This window comes from Phascolarctos cinereus, unplaced genomic scaffold, assembly GCF_003287225.1.
Source record: "Phascolarctos cinereus isolate Bilbo 61053 unplaced genomic scaffold, phaCin_HiC Scaffold_2;HRSCAF=192, whole genome shotgun sequence".
Classification (NCBI taxonomy): Eukaryota; Metazoa; Chordata; class Mammalia; order Diprotodontia; family Phascolarctidae; genus Phascolarctos; species Phascolarctos cinereus.
Window position 1 is genome coordinate 224204590 of NW_027555625.1, and position 17640 is coordinate 224222229.

Below are 17640 nucleotides of genomic sequence, written 5' to 3' on the forward strand. Positions count from 1 at the left end.
TGTATAAGAAATAATAGGTCAGCCTACTCCCTGCCTGCATTATTGGGGGATAGCGGGATCCCAAGCTTCATATCCAAGGCTTGACTCTCTTCCCACCAAATACTCGTACCATAACAAATACACCAAGAAACCCATTTATCCAAATTGGTAGTAAAACAGAAATCAGAGAAGTCTGCATATGAAAATATATAACAGACAATACAGAGTGAAGGAGTTCTCTCACTGGGAGTACGGTAACCCAGCTCAGCCAAGACAGGGAGTCCTAGATTCCACCTGAGGGGAAGTTCCCTGGTCTCTGGTGTAGCAAGCTGGAGATAGGGGTATGATAAAGACTGCCAGCTCCTGTCATGTTGACTTCTTCCCAGAGTCTTTTCCTTTAGCAACCGGAAGTGGGGTTGGATCTTCCATCTTTTCTCTCAAAGCTAGAAGCCAGATCTGCCCAAAGTCCAAAGGACTCAGTGACTAGAAGGGAACTTGAAGAACACTGAAGATATTGGAGCTTTTCTGCTCTAACTCTGCCCCACCTCTTATACAGGTGCAGGGCACCAATCTCCACCAGTTGGGAGAAAATCTCATACCAATTGGCTTTGGGACTGGGGTTACATTTATATTTTGGTTCCCAAGTGGGAGGGAGGGAGGGAGTAGAAAGATAATCAATGTACAATGTAAATCAATTATGAGACAGCTATTTATTTACTTAATACTAAGAAATACTTAAAGACAAATGTTCATTGATAGAAAAACTTAGACAAAGAACAGCAATAACTTAAAACTACCACTACACTTTTCTGGGGGGTTGGTACTTAACTTGTAACATTTTGTGGGACTGCCAAATAAGCATTTCACATATCATCTAAACTGCACTGTACTTACTCCCTCAAAATACATATCTTCTGGTAAGCCAGAGCAGATGTTGGGCTCATCTTCCTGCCAGTGTTCATCTTCTCCAAGAAGTCCTAGGATAGTTGCCTCCTCCCAGAGTTCAGCTAGCACCAGGTGAGGAACCCAAGGTAGCCACAACTCAGAAGGTTCCTATCAGGATTACCATTTAGTCATCTACAATTAGATATGTAAAGAAACAGAAAAGGCAGTCAGAGGCCCAGGATAAAGCTTGTTTAGCTGAATTCCTATTTCAGCTTCCATGTGGAAGAAGTTTCCATGTTGTTGTAGTGGGAGAAAGCCACTTAAGGGAGGCTTCAATAGTATTGACTCAGTTGGCAGATGGAAAAAAGAGAGGGCAGAGTCATACTTTCTCATCAGCTCTACCTAGTGACCAATATCATGGAGATAGCTAGCCAAGCAAATGGGGAAGCTCTGTTGGGGATTGAGCCTGTGGTCACCATTATCATAGATTTAGAACTCACTTTTTAAGGTCCATGGAGTTGGACTGTAAGAGCCACTCTAATTGGCTTAGTGGCCAATGGCTCTGATAAGGCTTTGACATAGCCATCAAAGCCCCCCAATGCAGGGCTTATACCACCTCCCTTCAGCTCTCAGGGGATGACAGAGGGAAGACCTAGGGTTTCCTGCCTTATCCCAAAGCAACAAATTCTTTCACTGGTGAACCATGTGTTTTCCTGAAACCACCCCATGGTGATTTCCAACTCCTGCTACCTGTTTCTATGACTTATCACCCCCACTAGAATGTAACCTCCTTGAGAAGGTGAATTACATCCTGATTTTTCTTTGTTAACTCCTTCCAGTATGTAGCACCATACATTTTCATTTACTATAGACATTCAATGAATATTGGGTGAATGGGTGACCACATGACCCTGGAGCTCTCCTTAGTGCTGGCATCTTAAAATTCTAAGAACTGAATTGAATTAGAAGGCAGGCCCAGGGTAATACTTGGAATTATGGCCTGTTAGCTTAATTGGTTAGATTACAAAGATAGAATCATTGTTCAATAGTAAAGATCATATTTGGAGTCAGAGGATTTAGGTTTGCATACAGGCTGTGCTAGCAGTACCACCTGTCTGACCTTGGGCAAGTTTCTTTGAACCTTATTTTCTTCATCTATATAATGGGGAGAATGATACATGTCCTACTTGCTTTATATAGAATTGCTGTGAAGCTTTGTAGTCCTTAAAGCAGCTAGAGAGCAAGTCTGACAATGTGATACTCTCCCTCCCCCACTCAGTAAACACCAGTGGCTCTGTGACCTCTAGAATAAAATCTGTGGCATTTATAATCCTGACTCCTTCCCACATTTCCAGTTTTCTTAATCATTGCTCCCCTTGATCTGCATTCCACATATACTGTCCTACTTTCTATTTTACACACAGGATTCTACTTTCCACCTCTGTGCCTTTGTACTAGCTGTCCCCCATGTTGTAAATGCATTCCCTCTATGGCATCTTACTCAGCCTCCTCTCACTGGAACTGAACTCCCACCCCTGAGACCTAGTCTCAGATAGGTGAGCTTTTGCCTTACCTTACCCTAGTCCTGGGCCCATCATATCATTTCCTTGGCCAACCATACCACTGAACTTGGACCCTCTATCATGCCCTATTCTTTTTGACTCTTGCTTCCTTCTAAGTGTTGTCTTTCCCAATTGGAATATAATCTCCCTGAGAACAGGGACTATCTTGTATCTGTATCTCTAGCTCTTAACATAGCACCCGACAACATAGAAAGTGCTTAATAAATGCTGTTTTTCCTTTCATTTTCCCACCTCTCTTGAAATTCCTGGTTTCCTTCAAGACCTGATGACCTCCAAGATCCCTTTCAGCTCTTAATTTAGGACCCTATGTCCTATGACTCAGCCCGATTCTACTGGAAATCTTTCTAATCCTCCCTGCTCTCTCACTCCCCCATCCCAAGCTACACTAGTGCGTTCTCTCTCCAAACTACCTTGTATCCATTTTGTATATACTGAGGAAACTGAGGGAATTGAGGGGATTAGGACAGCTAGTGAGAATTGAGTAAACCACACTAACTCCATCTTGTGACACAATTCTGGAGTTAGCTCAGTTCCTTTTTTAATCAATTATGAGTCTAGACAAAATTCCGTACTGTGAGAAAACTTTGTTTAGTCATGAAAATTGGGAGAAAACTTTTTTGCATTGTTTGAACCTAGCACTGTGTGGCTGGGAAACTGGACCACCTCTCCCTGTTGCTTAGAGACCCTTAACTAAGGACTTAAGTTATGCTGACCAGAAACCCAGTCAGATTCAAAGACTGATGCAAGAAGTTTTCTCACAATTATAAACCTCAAGAGATCTGTATGTCTTACCTGACAACTAGCCCTGTACTGATCAATCAGCTGTTGTTTCCATGTTCCTTTGATTGTTTATAGATGCATGGAAGGGGAGTGAGATACCTCTTTTTCTGAATTCAGAGAATTTTACCTGTTCGATGTCCCCCTCCCAACTCGGAAAGTCCCTAATCTTTCGTCCCATTACAAATCAGATTACCTAATGTCGTGTTGTTTCCTTTTAACTAATTGGCCTTATTTTAGCAATTGTTTTAATGTATAAAAGTCTCTCTACCTCTGTATTTGGGGTCCAGGCCTAAGCTGAGATAGGGACCTGGTCCTGCTTTGTTGGGCAATTGCCATGCATTGCTAAATAAATTGATAAACTCAGAAGATCGAACCTTTGTTTCCTCAGTACTCTAAATATACTTCTATATGTCATTCAGACAACAAACAGTTATTAAGTGTCTACTATGTGCCAGGCATTGCACATGTTGTACAGGCACATGTACGCCTGCAGATTGTTTTCCTAGTTAGAATGTAAGTTCCTTAAGGGTAGGAACTGTTTCGCCTTTGTCTTTGTATGCTGACCTTTTAGCCTCATGCCATACCGGCATATACTAAACACATATAAAAACTTGCCAATTGATTAATGTGAACTGTAATGGGTATGGGTTGAAGCCAGCTCTAATTGGAGCCCATTGTTTAATTTTCAGTGTGAGCATTTATGCCTGGCTTATTGTTTTGTTGATTGTCTAGGCTTAAGAAAGTGATGGAAAAAATGTTAATAATGCAGATTAAACTTAAAAATGTGTCGGGTACACATTTTTTCAGAGAGGCATTTGTTAAACATTTATTAACACACCACTGGTTAGAATATATTTAAAGAATTTTGAAGACTATGAAGCATTATATAAATATCAGTTATTAATCATTATTTATATTAATAACACAAAATATTATTAATATGAATTAGATTATATACTATTATTAATCAGTATCATTAATAGTAATTGTTGTCGTCATTACTTATGAAGTATGTATCCAGCTGTGGTGTGGTATGGGGACCTGAATTCAAATCATACCTTTATCACTTGTGTGACCTTGAGCAAGACACTTAACCCTCCTTGACCTGAGTTTCCTCAAATACAAGATAAGGGAGTTTCTGAGACTGCTTTCAGTTCTAAATCTATGCTTGATGATCCTAGGCCTAGTCCCTAGCTTGGCTTCCCCATTTGTTTGCCTCGCTCACCATCTCCTGAATGGATGCTATTGGTCACTAGGTGGAGCTGATGATGAGAAAGTGTGACTGGATGAGAGCAAATCCAACTGCTCACCTGGAAAACCTGGTCAGTAGTTTCGCCTTCAGATGTATGAAGAGTATAGTTGAGCACTCGTTGATATTGCTAACCAGTGTGCCACCTTGTGGTCACAAAGGAAACTACCACATTCATCCGGGGAGGTCTACCCAGATAGACTTCAGTCTCATTCCATTCCATCCCATTCCGACCAATACATGCATATTTTGCCTCTGTGCTGGCATATCATTGCCCCTTCTCTTCTCTCATTTGCAATTTCTCACTCTGTACTATAGTACCTGTCCTTAAGGAGTTTACAGTCATAGGAGCTTGGGTTCATAAGGCTGGAAGGGTTCAACTCCCTTACTTTATAGATAAGAAACCTGAGGCCTAGACATGTCAAGTGATTGACTCAAGGTCAGAAAGCTAGTAAGCATCAGGATCTGCTAGTGAGGGCATCTAACATGGTTAGAATGTTACAAATGCACATGAAAGGTCCAAAAGAGAGGGCTGAAAGATTGGGGAAGAAGGGATTATATCTCGTGGGGCAGGAAGACTTTAGGGAGAAGGTGGCTGGCACTTGAGCTGAGTCTTAAAGGATTTCAGTGGGTGGCGATGTGGATGTAATCCATTCTAGTCATGGGGGCCAGTCTCAGTAAATGCTTCAAGGTGGCTGAGGGCAGAATGCATATGGGAGCATGGCTAATATTCTAGTGAAGATAGAACATAATATGTGGGAAGTGGAACAAGGCAGTCTGAAGCCAGATTGCTGAGAGCCCTGTATGCCAAGATAAGGAGTTTGTGTTTTACATTGTAGGTAATGGGGAGCCACTGAAAATTAGTAAGTGAGAGAGTGCCCTATTAGACCTATACACTAGGCAGGTTATTTTGCAGATGTATGAAGGTGGACAACATGGTATAATGGAAAGAGCACTAGATCTAGAGTTAGCAAACTGGTTTTTAAATCCTAACTGCAATTAATTCCCACTTTGTAAATATTTCTTTGAATGAATGGCCCTCCTCAGTACCGTCACCACTGAATACCACCACAACCCTCTCCTGCTCTGCTGGCAGCAGTGGCACTAAGACATGGACAGAGACTACCGGGTTCCAAGTTTGTGGAGGATGAGCTTTGAAAGTTGGGATTACTCTATTCTTTGTATTTTTAGTCCCAGATCCTAGAATAGTACTTGGCACCTAGTAGGCACTTAAGAAATGCTTATGGATTGATTGATTGATTGGGGGTGGGGGTTATGCTGGTGGCAGGGAGGGTGGCTACCATCCTGATCCTGCCTCCTTGATAGGGCCATTTGTGTTGGATTTGTTTGGGGGAGGAACTGGCTAAGGGACATGAGCTCCAAGCATGTTAAAGGATGTCATCAGCACCTCATTCCATTAGAAAAAGCTGCTCCCTGCCTCCCACCCACCTAAGCTTTAAATATCTCAATCTCCTGGGAGAACTGAATACTCACATCGAAGTGCGGTGGCAGATTCTGAATTCTGGCAGATTTCTTCAATAAAGAAGAAACCTGAGCTAAGGTTTCCAGGCACTTGGGGGAGAGATGTCATGAGCAGGAAGGGACCCTTACTTTCCAACTTGTCCCCCTACCTCATCCCTGCCAGAACCCACCCCCTCTCACTAAGCAACTGGTAGAATAGAATACAATGTTAGAGCTGAAAGGAATCCTAGACATCAGCATCCAAGCGCAATACATTCATTTTACAGGTGAGGAAGCCGGGTTCCAGAGAGGTTGCCCAAGATAACACAGCTAGTCATCAGGGTCTGAACGGGGATGAGACCCCGGGACTCTCGTCTCCTAATTCTTCTTTCTTTCCACTGTATCCTGCTGACGTTAAAAGAAGGCTGGGAGAGGGGCAGAATTTTGCCTATATGGTCTGAACGGGGATGAGACCCCGGGACTCTCGTCTCCTAATTCTTCTTTCTTTCCACTGTATCCTGCTGACGTTAAAAGAAGGCTGGGAGAGGGGCAGAATTTTGCCTATCTAGTGAGGGGGAAAGGGAAACTGCCTCTAAAGGGGTCTCCAAAGAGCACTGGATTGGGAGGGAGCCAGAGGATCAAGTTCAAATCTGAATATTTCTTACCTGTGTGACCATGAGTAAATCGTTTAGCTGTTCTGTGCCTCAGTTTCATTATTTGAAAGTACGGACTAGATGGTCCTTGAGGTTCTTTCCAGCTCTGAATCTACACTCTTATAGGGAATTACGCCATAGAATGATGAATGGGGTGGGAGGGCTTAGAACCCGGGAGTGCTGCATTCCAGGTCCCTGATTGGATGTCCAAAGCTTGGCCATAGCCTGAACCCAATTTGGAAAGTGGGTTTTCCAGAGGTCAGAAGTGAGGAACAGAGGAATAGGGGATAGCATGGTAAGAGCTAGGGGGCCCAACTCATGAAGACGGAAAACTTCAGAGTTTCCCCTCCTTTTGAATGAGTGGCAGTGGCAGAATTTCCATTCAGGTCGCTGTTAGCAACTCCGGGATTCGACAGCAGCTTCTATTTCAGAGTTTATGGTAAGTGGCTGGTGCAGACACACGCTCACACACACACACACACACACACACACAAACACATACAACACACCCAGCCCTTTAAGGAAGTGGGTAGCAGAGCAGCAGGGGTGTGGTTAGCAACTCAGAGGAGGAAAGGGGGGAAAACCTGTCAGCTCTCCTCTCACTCTGCACAGGCAGCTACCGGGTGAAGCAGCTAACCACTCAGCCCCTTACCTGTCCTGCTAGATCCCCCACCTTACCAACTCCAGTTTGGGAGAGACCCCCAGAAGAACCATACTCTTTGCCACTTCTGCCTTCCACGTGAGTCTCCCCTCTCTTAATTCCAGTGGGTGGGTGGGGGCGGTTGGGGAAAGTTGTCGGTTTTGCCTCAGTGGAATGGTCTGGACTGTGGCTCTGGTTACCTGGACGGGACTGGGCAGGGGGCGCAGTGCAGAGGACCTGGTAGTTCCTGGGAGGAGGAGGACCAGGAATTCATAACCCAAAGGTACTGGGCGGGGGTGTGTCTGGGGGAGGGGCTTTATGTGTGTGTGTGTGTGTCTGGCTGTGCCTGAGGTATGTTCAGCAAGGAAAAGGTGAACCTATTTTGGGATGTGAGTTGAGACTGTGGGGCTGGATATGTTTTTGGTTCACTTGATATACTTGGAAGGAGAAAAAAGGTTATATATAGATGAAGGCTCAGAGACCCCCATGGGTCTTTAGAAGTTATGTTTGAGAGATGGTTAAACCCAGTCAGGGGCTTTCAGGGCTCAGCCTCAGTTCCATCTCAACAGCTTGTCTAAACATCAATGCTCCCTTTCTCTCTCCCTCTAATTCCTCTGGTTTTCTTAAAAAGCCTTCTAGCTATATTCTCTCCCTCCTTTCCATCCCCACCTCCCACACCCTCCACCCCCATATTCTCCAGCCCCTAGTTTCTTGTTTCTTGTTCTTTAAGCAGGGAACATTATGAACATGGTATCATAAAGCAGGTGGTATCTATGGGGCTTGATCTCTTTGCTGGGGGACAAAGTTAACACCTTCTAGGCCAGTACTTTTCTTAAAGTCATTCCTTCTGGTAGCTGCTAAAGGGTTAAGCTCCCTCTCTTCTGGCTGTCAGTCTGTGCGTGGGCAAAGCCCATGGCTGCATCCTTCTGGTGGGTGAATGCAGAACATATGGGTGATATTCCATGCCCACCGAATTCTAGCACCTGCCCTAGCTCCCGTCACATGACATGAAGATCCCTTACCTCCTGGTCTCTCCCAGAGAGAGGATGGGGGTTTGACACACCTGGGCTCCCTCCAGGTGCTGGAGTGCAGGCTGTAGCCAGAAGGGTGGCACACTATGTATGCTGGGTCAACATCAGTATGTGGATATAACATTTGTTATCTTTTGACTGGAGGGTGATGGCTTAAAAAAACCCAGTTATACTAGGGGCAGTAAGTTTAGGGGGAACAGAGAGAGAGCTCCCACCCCTTCTGACTTCTCAATAAGGCTGAGAAAACTACCCAGAACTAAGACATTTTACTGTTAATGCTTTGACCAGTGTACACAAATGATACTTAAGGCTCTAGTTTAGGTTGAAGGATCAGTGGGTCAAAGCTACAGAATTAGAAGGGACATGTAGTGGCTATTTAGGCTATTTCACAGATGAGAAAAATGAGGCCCAGAGATACTCAGTGACTTGCCCAAGGTGACACAGACAGGATCTACTCCTTTCCCTGCTATTCCTAATGTGACAGTGCTGGGGCATTTTGTACCAGGCTCAAGATTTCCCAGGTACACTACTGGCTCTAAGAATAGCTGTGGATGCTATACAGCCAGGGCAGCTAATGTGGGCAGTGCTCAGTTCAAGGAGAGAGATTCCAGGAGACAGATCTCTGGTTTGAGAATCAATTCTCAGTTCTTCTTTAAGCTACATCCTTGATTTTCCCTATGACCTTTGAGAAGACACCTCCCTGGCCTGGACTTAAGTTTATTCACGTAAACTATTGAGAGAGTCCTTTAGGGTTGAAAAGACGATTTTCAATATGAATGTATAGGTAGAGCCTATATCAAATTGCACACCATCTTGGGGTGGGGGTAGGGGAGAGAGGGAGAGAGAATTTAGAACTCAAGATCTTATGGAAGTGAATGTTGAAAACTCAAAAATAAATAGATAAAAAAGAAGATCATAGGAAGATGGACTTAGAATGTCATGGTGACATCTTGGCCCATCTCTCAGGGAGGGGATGTCTAAGATAATAAGTAGCCAAGAAGTGCTTGGAGTTCCTTAAATACAATTTATACTTATCTTTCAGAAGATTTATGGCTCTTTACTAGGCACAAAGAACACATATTACAATATTATTGTGCCTCTTTGAGTGGTAGGCTGAACCTTGACTGAGGAGAGGGTATATTATGTTGAAATCTGGATGCAAGAATTCTTTTTCTCTCTCTTGGACTGCAGTTCAAAATACTTATCCCAGTCTCTTTTTGGAGGGGATTAGGTGTGGGTGGGACACCTCCCAGCAGGAGGGAAGGGGAAGCTCATAGTTCATTGGAAGAAGGTAGAGACAATGCTTAGTTTTACAGAGGTTATTATGCCTTGTGGAACTGTTCTTAATTTTGGATATATTACTTGTGGTCCAGTACCAAAAGCTTTGTATTTATACAGACTGAGCTCAATCTTGGAGGCTGCCCTCCATAAGAGGGCATCATCTTGTCTTTAGCTGGGTTTGAATCTTAGAAATCTTAAAAATAAAGTATATCTTGTGCAGATTTCCACAAATGTGGATAAAAGAGTCCCCAACTTTTATACAAACATTCAAGGTAATGATGTGTTATCAGGAACAGGACAGCCTTTATTTCACTCCACAGTAAATGTGGAAAACACATCAAGGATGCACAGTAATGTGTAAACAATCAATATAATTATTCCTATCTCATTAGTGAATTCCAGCTTTCTGCTAGGGCCTTATGTAATTCCCCCAATATATATTCCCACCTCATGCCTTGGGCTCTCCTTGGAAAGGAAGTAAACTTGGGGTTCCTAGAGAGGCAAGTCCCTAGCATTCTGGTGAATTCTGTTTGCCTCAAAGACACATATCAGCCATCAGTTTTATGGTGTGATCAAGAGCTATGATTCTGATTCTCTGTGGAATGTTTTTTAGGAATAAACTTGGGAGGGGTCTATTGATCCTATAAGGAGAGCCAGAAGAAGTTAAACATCATGTGAAATCATGTTTGTCTCTGGGCTTTTCCTTTTTATGAGGTTGTTGTTGTTTTTCAGTTGTTTCAATCATGTTCAATTCTTCGTGATCCCATTTGGGGTTTTCTTGGCAAAGACACTGGAGTGGTTTGCCATTTCCTTCTCCAGCTTATTTTATGGATGAGGAGACTGAGGCAAAGAAGATTAAGTGACTTGTCCAGGGCCATACAGCTAGTAAGTGTCTGAGGCTGGATTTGAACTCAGGTCTTCCTGACTTCAGACTTGGCATTCTATACATTGTGACACCTAGCTGATAGTTAAAGGATGTACCTCTAAATACTCTACCATCCCTGCCCTTTGTAAAGGTACTGTGGACAACTGAGAAATATTTATATTCCTTTCTAATCCCATTTAGTAATCACCATAGAGCTATTATATTTAACTTTTCTAAAATTCCATTTATCTACTTAATAGTTTTATAATTTTATTTTTGTTAGTTTTTTCTAGGTCTGAAAGGGGCATGTTAAGGTCCCCAACTACCATAGTTTTATTGTCTATTTTTCCCTGTAGTTCAGTTAGTTTCCTTTCAAGTACTTAGGTCTATGCCATTCAGTGCATACATATTAAGTATTGATATTATTTCATTATTGATGGTGCATTAAAGCAAATACATTCTCCATGTTTATTTTAACCATCTCTATTTTTTTTTTTACTATTGCCTTGTTTGAGATCATGATTGCTATACTTGCTGTTTTGAATTTTCTTGAAGCATAATTAATTCTATCACTACCTTTCTAGGATTGAGAGAGTCTTCTAGAGGCTGTTACTGAACTCATGGCTCCAGACAGAATATACCTTACCTATTCTTCATATCTTTTTCTATCAGGAAATTCTTTCTGGTATCTCCCCTCATGCCTTGGTAATGTAGTTTGACACTGGTTTATTTGTTCATTCCTTCAACAAACATTTATCAAATAGCTTACTTTGTGGAAGGCATGGTGATTTACCTCTTGTTCAGATGAGACAAAGAAGGAATATCCAAACTTCTGACCCTCAGCAGACTGGGGACATTATAACTCCTCTAGTGTTTCAGCCTTTCATAATAGTGACTGTGGCTCCACTGTGTACTGTACTGGGTTTAACACATGAGTGGGCAGCAAACATGAGATAAGGTAGAAGAGCCTTATGTGATCAACTCCCTTTGTGGCTGAGCCCATGCTGCTTTTGAAAGTACAAATGGATACCCCAAGAACCTAGGTTTTCCCTGAAGGTCACATAGTCATCTGATCTAAGCCTAGCCATTCTACTGAGGGCTATTTCATGGCCACACAGGGTGATTTGAAATCCAGAATGATTATTGCCGTTACTATTACTATTAACTAATAGTTATATAATGCTTTAAGATTTATAAAGCATGTTACAAACATTAACTCATTTTTTCCTCACAACAGCCCTTTGAGGTATATTTTGTTATCGTTAGAATTTACTTTACTAATTTACTACTTTATAGATGAGAGAACTGAAGCTGAGAAGGATCCAGTGACTTGTCCAGAGTAAAATAGTCATTGTTCTGAAGCAGGATTCGAGCTCAAGTGTTCCTAATTCTAAGTCTGACATTCCAGCCATTACACTGTCAACTATTTTAATTGATGTAAGACTACTTGGGGTTGAGAATACAGAGCTAAACCAAGCTCATGGAAAGGGTACTGGCAAGTACTAGCTCTGGAGTCAGAGGTTTTATTGTTAGCCATTTCAGTTACATCTCTTTGTGACCCATTTGGGTTTTCTTGGCAAAGATACTGGAGTAGTGTGCCATTTCCTTCTCCAGTTCATTTTACAGATGAGGAAACTGAGGTGAACAGAGTGAAGTGATTTGCCCAGGGTCACACAACTAGTAAGTGTCTGAGGCTGGATTTAAACTCACAAAGATAAGTCTTCCTGACTTCAAGTCTGGCACTCTTTCCACTGCACTACCTAGCTGCCCAGGAGTCAGAGGACCTGGGTTCAAATCCCACCTCTGATGTTTATTACCTATTTGACTTCAGGCAGGCTACTTAACTTCCCTGGGCTTCAGTGTTCTCATCTATAAAATGAGGAGGTTGGGCTAGATGGCCTTCAAGGTCCCTCCCAGATCTATGATCCTTATTGGTCACATTGTCAGGTTTGAAAGGAGAAACTCTGTGTGTGTGTGTGTGTGTGTGTGTGTGTGTGTGTGTGTGTGTGTGTGTGTGTGTGTGTGTATGAGTGTGAATGTGTATATGAGGGTGTGTGTGTGTATATGAGTGTGAATGTGTATATGACAGTGCGTGAGTGTGTGTGTGTGTATGAGTGTGAATGTGTATATGAGGGTGTGTGTGTGTATATGAGTGTGAATGTGTATATGAGAGTGCGTGAGTGTGTGTGTGTGTATGAGTATGAATGTGTATATGAGGGTGTGTGAGTGTGTGCGTGTGTGAGAGAGTCACCAGTGTCTTTGCTGATGTCCCCAGTTCTAGGACTAGAGGATCTGACAAGGAAAAGGAACAGAGGATTAGAGACACGAGGAGAAAGTGGAGTTTCTTCCTTTGAGTCTCAGAATGGTCTGTTTCCACCAGAGGCTGTCCATTGTCCACAGAGAAGAAATTGAGCACTAATTATGCCCTTTCACGCTTGTTGGCCTACTGTTATTAGTAGTAATGCCAGGACTGATTCTTTTCTCCCCAGCCCCCACCGCCTCCCACCAGTAAGGAGCTTTTCCCACTGATCGGAAGCAATCCTTTGAAATGCTTCAAGGCCAGAAAAGATGGTGGCTGTACCTTTGTGGTGGTGTTCTGGTGGCAGGCAGCTCTCAGGGAGAGGTCTGAGGGGGTGGAAGTGGGGGATGGGAGAGCCTTTTGAGTCACTCAGCTGTTTCCCGTATAATCATTACTCAGATGGCAGTTTGATTAAGAGAACAGAGCCTTAATATCACATTTTCACTATTTTTTTCCCCTCCAGAATACACTAGTTATTATTGACTATGGAACAGGGACATTTAGAGGAGGGCAAGTTTCTTGGGTTTTGGAAAAGGGAGACATTGTGATGAAGTAGACTAGGATAGTGGCTTGGGTTCAAATTCTGGCCTTGTTGCTCTCTACCTGGGGCATGTACTGAATATGCCTGGGTCTCAATTTTCCCAAGTATAAAATAATGGGGAATTGGACCAGAGGACCCAGAAGATCTTTGCCAACTCTAAATGTTTTCCTTTGCCTCCAAGTCACCTTGTAGCAAAATTGGATCATGCCAGTCTACTGTATTTTCGCTTCCTGGATCTTCTTTATCTTGTCCTTTTTTTCCTCATACAAACTCCTTGATTTGCTGTTGCCACCAGCTAGCAAACCATGGGAGGATCCTCTCTCCCCTCGGTACCCCAGGATTCTGGACACAGGACTTCACATGACCCACCTTCTATCCCCCACTGTCCCTCCCTCCAACCTTTCTCTACCCATTTGTCCCTTTCCCCCTTCTGTGTAGAAGATGGTAAAATGGTGGGCAATTTTACTTAGAATGGTGAGGGGTTGTTGGGTATAAATATGTTTGCTACTTAAAGAATGTATTCCCAGTCAAATAGAACTTCTTCAAGGACAGGAACGATTTCCTTTTTGTATTTGTATCTTTGTCGTCTAATACATGACCTGGCTTAATAAATGCTTTTTGAATGAATGAACGAGTTTTGATTCTGTTCCTCCTTCTGTTCCTCATGTGTCTCTCTGAGCTATTTGCAGCATGTTCTCTTGAATATTCCTGATTTTAACCAGTCAACAAGCATATACCAAGTGTCTACTGTTTCAGGCATTATGCTAGGCTAGGGATACAAAAACAAGATGAAACAATCACTGCTCTCAAGGGCCTTATCTTCTAATAGAGGAACCATCTGGGCTATTCTGCTACCTGCCCAAATCCTACCCACTCTTTAAGGCTCAGATAGCCCACTAATAGTATCTAGAGCTGGAAGGGACTCCAGACCATCTAATCCAAGTCCTTCACTTTACAGATGAGGAAACCGAGGCCCAAAGGAAGTTAAGTGACTTGCCCAATGTCTTATAGGTAGTAAGCTTCAGAGGCAGTATTTGAACCCAGGCCTTCTGTCTCTAGAACTAGTGCTTTTTCTGCTGCAAACCTCCACCTCCCTTCCTGACTCATTCTAGGGGCATCTAGCTAAAGCAGCCTTCTTCTGGACTCTTAGAAGCTTTAGTCCTTGGCAAGATCGTTTAACTCCTCTTTATCCCAGTCTCACCTGTGAAATGGGGACAATAAAATCTGTAGTATTTTCCTCACAGAGTTGTTGTGAGGCTCAAGTGAGATGCAAGGCATTTTGCAAACTTAAAAGGGCTCTATCAGCCTCTCTGAATCTCAGTTATTATTACTAATGAGAATGGTTACTATTTTTCTTGCTCCTACCCCTTGTTCTCAAGTCTGTTAATGTCATTTACCTCCACCACTGATGTTTTGAGCCCTCAATACTTTTTTAGTTCCTAATTTTGTGGGTTTTGGAGCCTTTGTTCTCTAGAGAGCTTCTCTTTATCTATTACTTAATAGCCTTACTGGAGGCTTGGAACTTAATAGTTTTCAAACGAATGTTTAAAATTCTTTCTCAAGGTTTATACTGAGTTGAAATCCCCCAGTTTGGGGAACAAGGGGGTATCCCATCAGAACCTAATCCCTAACTTCCTTCAAGGATCCAATCAACTGATTTTGCCCACTGCAGATTTTTCTTGATTCTCACTGTTGTCCAGCTCCTCCATTTCCCCTCTCCATATTACTTTGCATTTTCTTTTTATATATTTCCTATTTTTGTGTGTATGTATGAACTGTATAAAAAGGAAACACTCATATGTTACAAAGTATATATATATATGCATATACACTTTGTAGTATACATGTGTATGTACTATATATATTACAAGTATGTATACAGATTATAATATAACATATGGAGAGAGAATGACTCTCTGTCTTTCTACACACACACACACACACACATGCACACATACACAGTTCTTACCATAATTGGACCATTCCTCAGACTTTCCCCTCCCTTTGGGGCATACGTACATGGGTATGTTTATACAAATATACGTCTATATATGTATACACACATATTTGTATATGTAACATGCACACATGCACACACACACACACACACATATATATACACACACATATATACGTGCTTCTTGAGGGCAAAGATTGTTTCTGTCTTCCTATCTCAAGCATCACACACAGGGTAGATTCTTAATTAAGTGTTTTTGGGGTGGTCTAAATGAATGAATGGATGAATAACTTTTGACCTTCTAGCTTGGCTTCTAGCTCAAGGCAGTTACTTCAGTTGATCAATTCCACAAAGAAAAGGTACAAAATCATTAACTATGTCAGTGGAGGTGGTGCAATGGATAGAGCACCCGGCCTAGAGCCAGAAGACCTGACTACAGTGTTGCCTCAGACATTTACTACTGTGTGACCCTGGGCAAGTCACTTAACCTCTGTCAGCCTCATTTTCCTTATCTGTAAAATGGATAATAAAATCTCCTTTCCAGGGTTGTTATAAGAATCAAATGAGATAATATTTGTAAAACGCTTAGCATAGTGCTAGGCACATAGTAGGTGCTTAATAACCGCTTATTTACTGACCATTCCCTTTCTTTCCCCATGTGGGGTGATGGAACAGGCACTAAAATTTTTACCTTCCTCCACCTCCATTTGGATTGTGAGTTCCTTGAAGGCAGGGACTGTCTTTTTGCCTCTTTTTCTATCTCCAGCACTTAGCATAGTGCCTGGAACATAGTAGGAACTTAATAAGCATTTATTGACTGATTCCATTTTTTTTGATGTTATGTATGCAATTGTCCCCATCAGACCATTCCTTTGGGTTAATGAAACATTGTTTCCAAGGAGACCCTGTTAAAATGCAGGTACAGTGAAGCCAGAGGTCAGAAAATTGTGGTATAATTCAGGTGCAAAGGATTCTGCCATTGACCAAGTAGAGCCCGGATGATCATTTGTTTTTAGTATCTTCACCCTGGGGCTCTGGCTGTTCTCAGCTCTGACCCCCTTCTCCACTTCCTCCTCTAGCTCTTTATTATGAAGATTGAGGGAAATGGAGTTCAGAGAGGAGCCATGACTTATAATAGGGTCACACAGGATCTCCCTGGTGAAACTGGGATTCAGATTCAGAGACCTGAGCTTTTATTCTGTTTTTTGTTTCCTGGAGTTCTCTGGAGTTTCTGCCTGAATCTCAGAAGTTGGGATGTTGATTGCAGTGGAAAGAATGGCACAGCCAGAAATAGGATTCCCGGTCACTTTTTTGCCATTGCCTTTCTGTAAGACATTCTCAGGAGGTTAATTCCTGGTCTTTTGGTAAGGCAGAACAAAAACAATGATGATCACTGATACACACACATATGTACATACATATGTACACATATATACACACATGTGTGTATATGTGTGTATATATTATGTATACATATTTATCACTTTAAAGTATACAAGGAAATTTGCATATGTTATCTCATTTGATACACACAATGGTTTTGTGAGATAAGCATGACAGGTTTTGTTATTTCCATTTTACAGATGAGGAAACTGAGGCTCAGAGAGATAGCACAGCTAACAGGAAGGAGGAAGAATTCAAACATAGATCTTGGTTCTAGTTCCAAGATTTATCACACTAGATGAGGGGAGGGCAAAGAGGGAAAAACTGAGACTAGATAATTTTTTTTCTAGTTCTAAAGTGTTTTGAATTTTTTTTGGTTCAATTCAATTCAACAAATATTTATTTAATGCCCAATATATTCAAGGCCAAAGAGCAGTGTGGCTTAGCAGCAGAGTGTGTGTCAGGGAGCCCTGGGTTAAAGTCTGGCCTCTGACACAAGTTGGCTGTGTGACACTCACCACTCAGGAAACTTCCTAAGACTGTTGTTGTTGTTGTTGTCGTTTATCCTTTGCTCTTTTTATTTTTCTTTCTTTTTCTTTCTTTTTTTTTTGGCCGTTGCTCTTGAAGAGGACCCTGATATCAGGAAGGGGATGCCATGACATGCAAGTGAATTGAATTTAAGTGAGGGAGGGCTGTGCAAAGTCACCAGCCTCACTCTCTCCTCTGGAGTCATCTGGGTCAAGTGGCAAGGTGTAGATCAGGATAACTGTAGATGGTCCTACAAGACTACAGATTGTAGAGAAGATACCAGAGGGCACAGAAAGGCCCTCGTCAGACACTCCATTCACTCATTAAATCTCAAGTCACTCCCTTCCCCAAAATGATTGAGGCTAGTTTCTGGTTTCTAGGAACATAAAGACAAAAAAATCCTGTCCTTGCCTTCAAGGAACTTACACGAGAGGATGCAAGAAGGTTATGGGAGGTGTGTTGTTTTGTATGAAAGAACTTTTGGATTTTTTAAAGGCAAGGAGTTATAGAAATAAAATATAACCC

The 17640-nt window shown here is 42.2% G+C and overlaps 1 protein-coding gene across 1 annotated transcript in view; it reads left to right on the forward strand.

Moving 5' to 3' along the window:
* The first annotated feature begins 7125 nt into the window (after positions 1-7125).
* Positions 7126-17640, forward strand: part of PTK2B (protein tyrosine kinase 2 beta) — a 166719-nt gene continuing 156204 nt past the window's right edge. Inside the window, 1 exon segment of the mRNA XM_020983973.2 lies at positions 7126-7329. The gene's annotated coding sequence lies outside the window, so the exon portion shown is untranslated.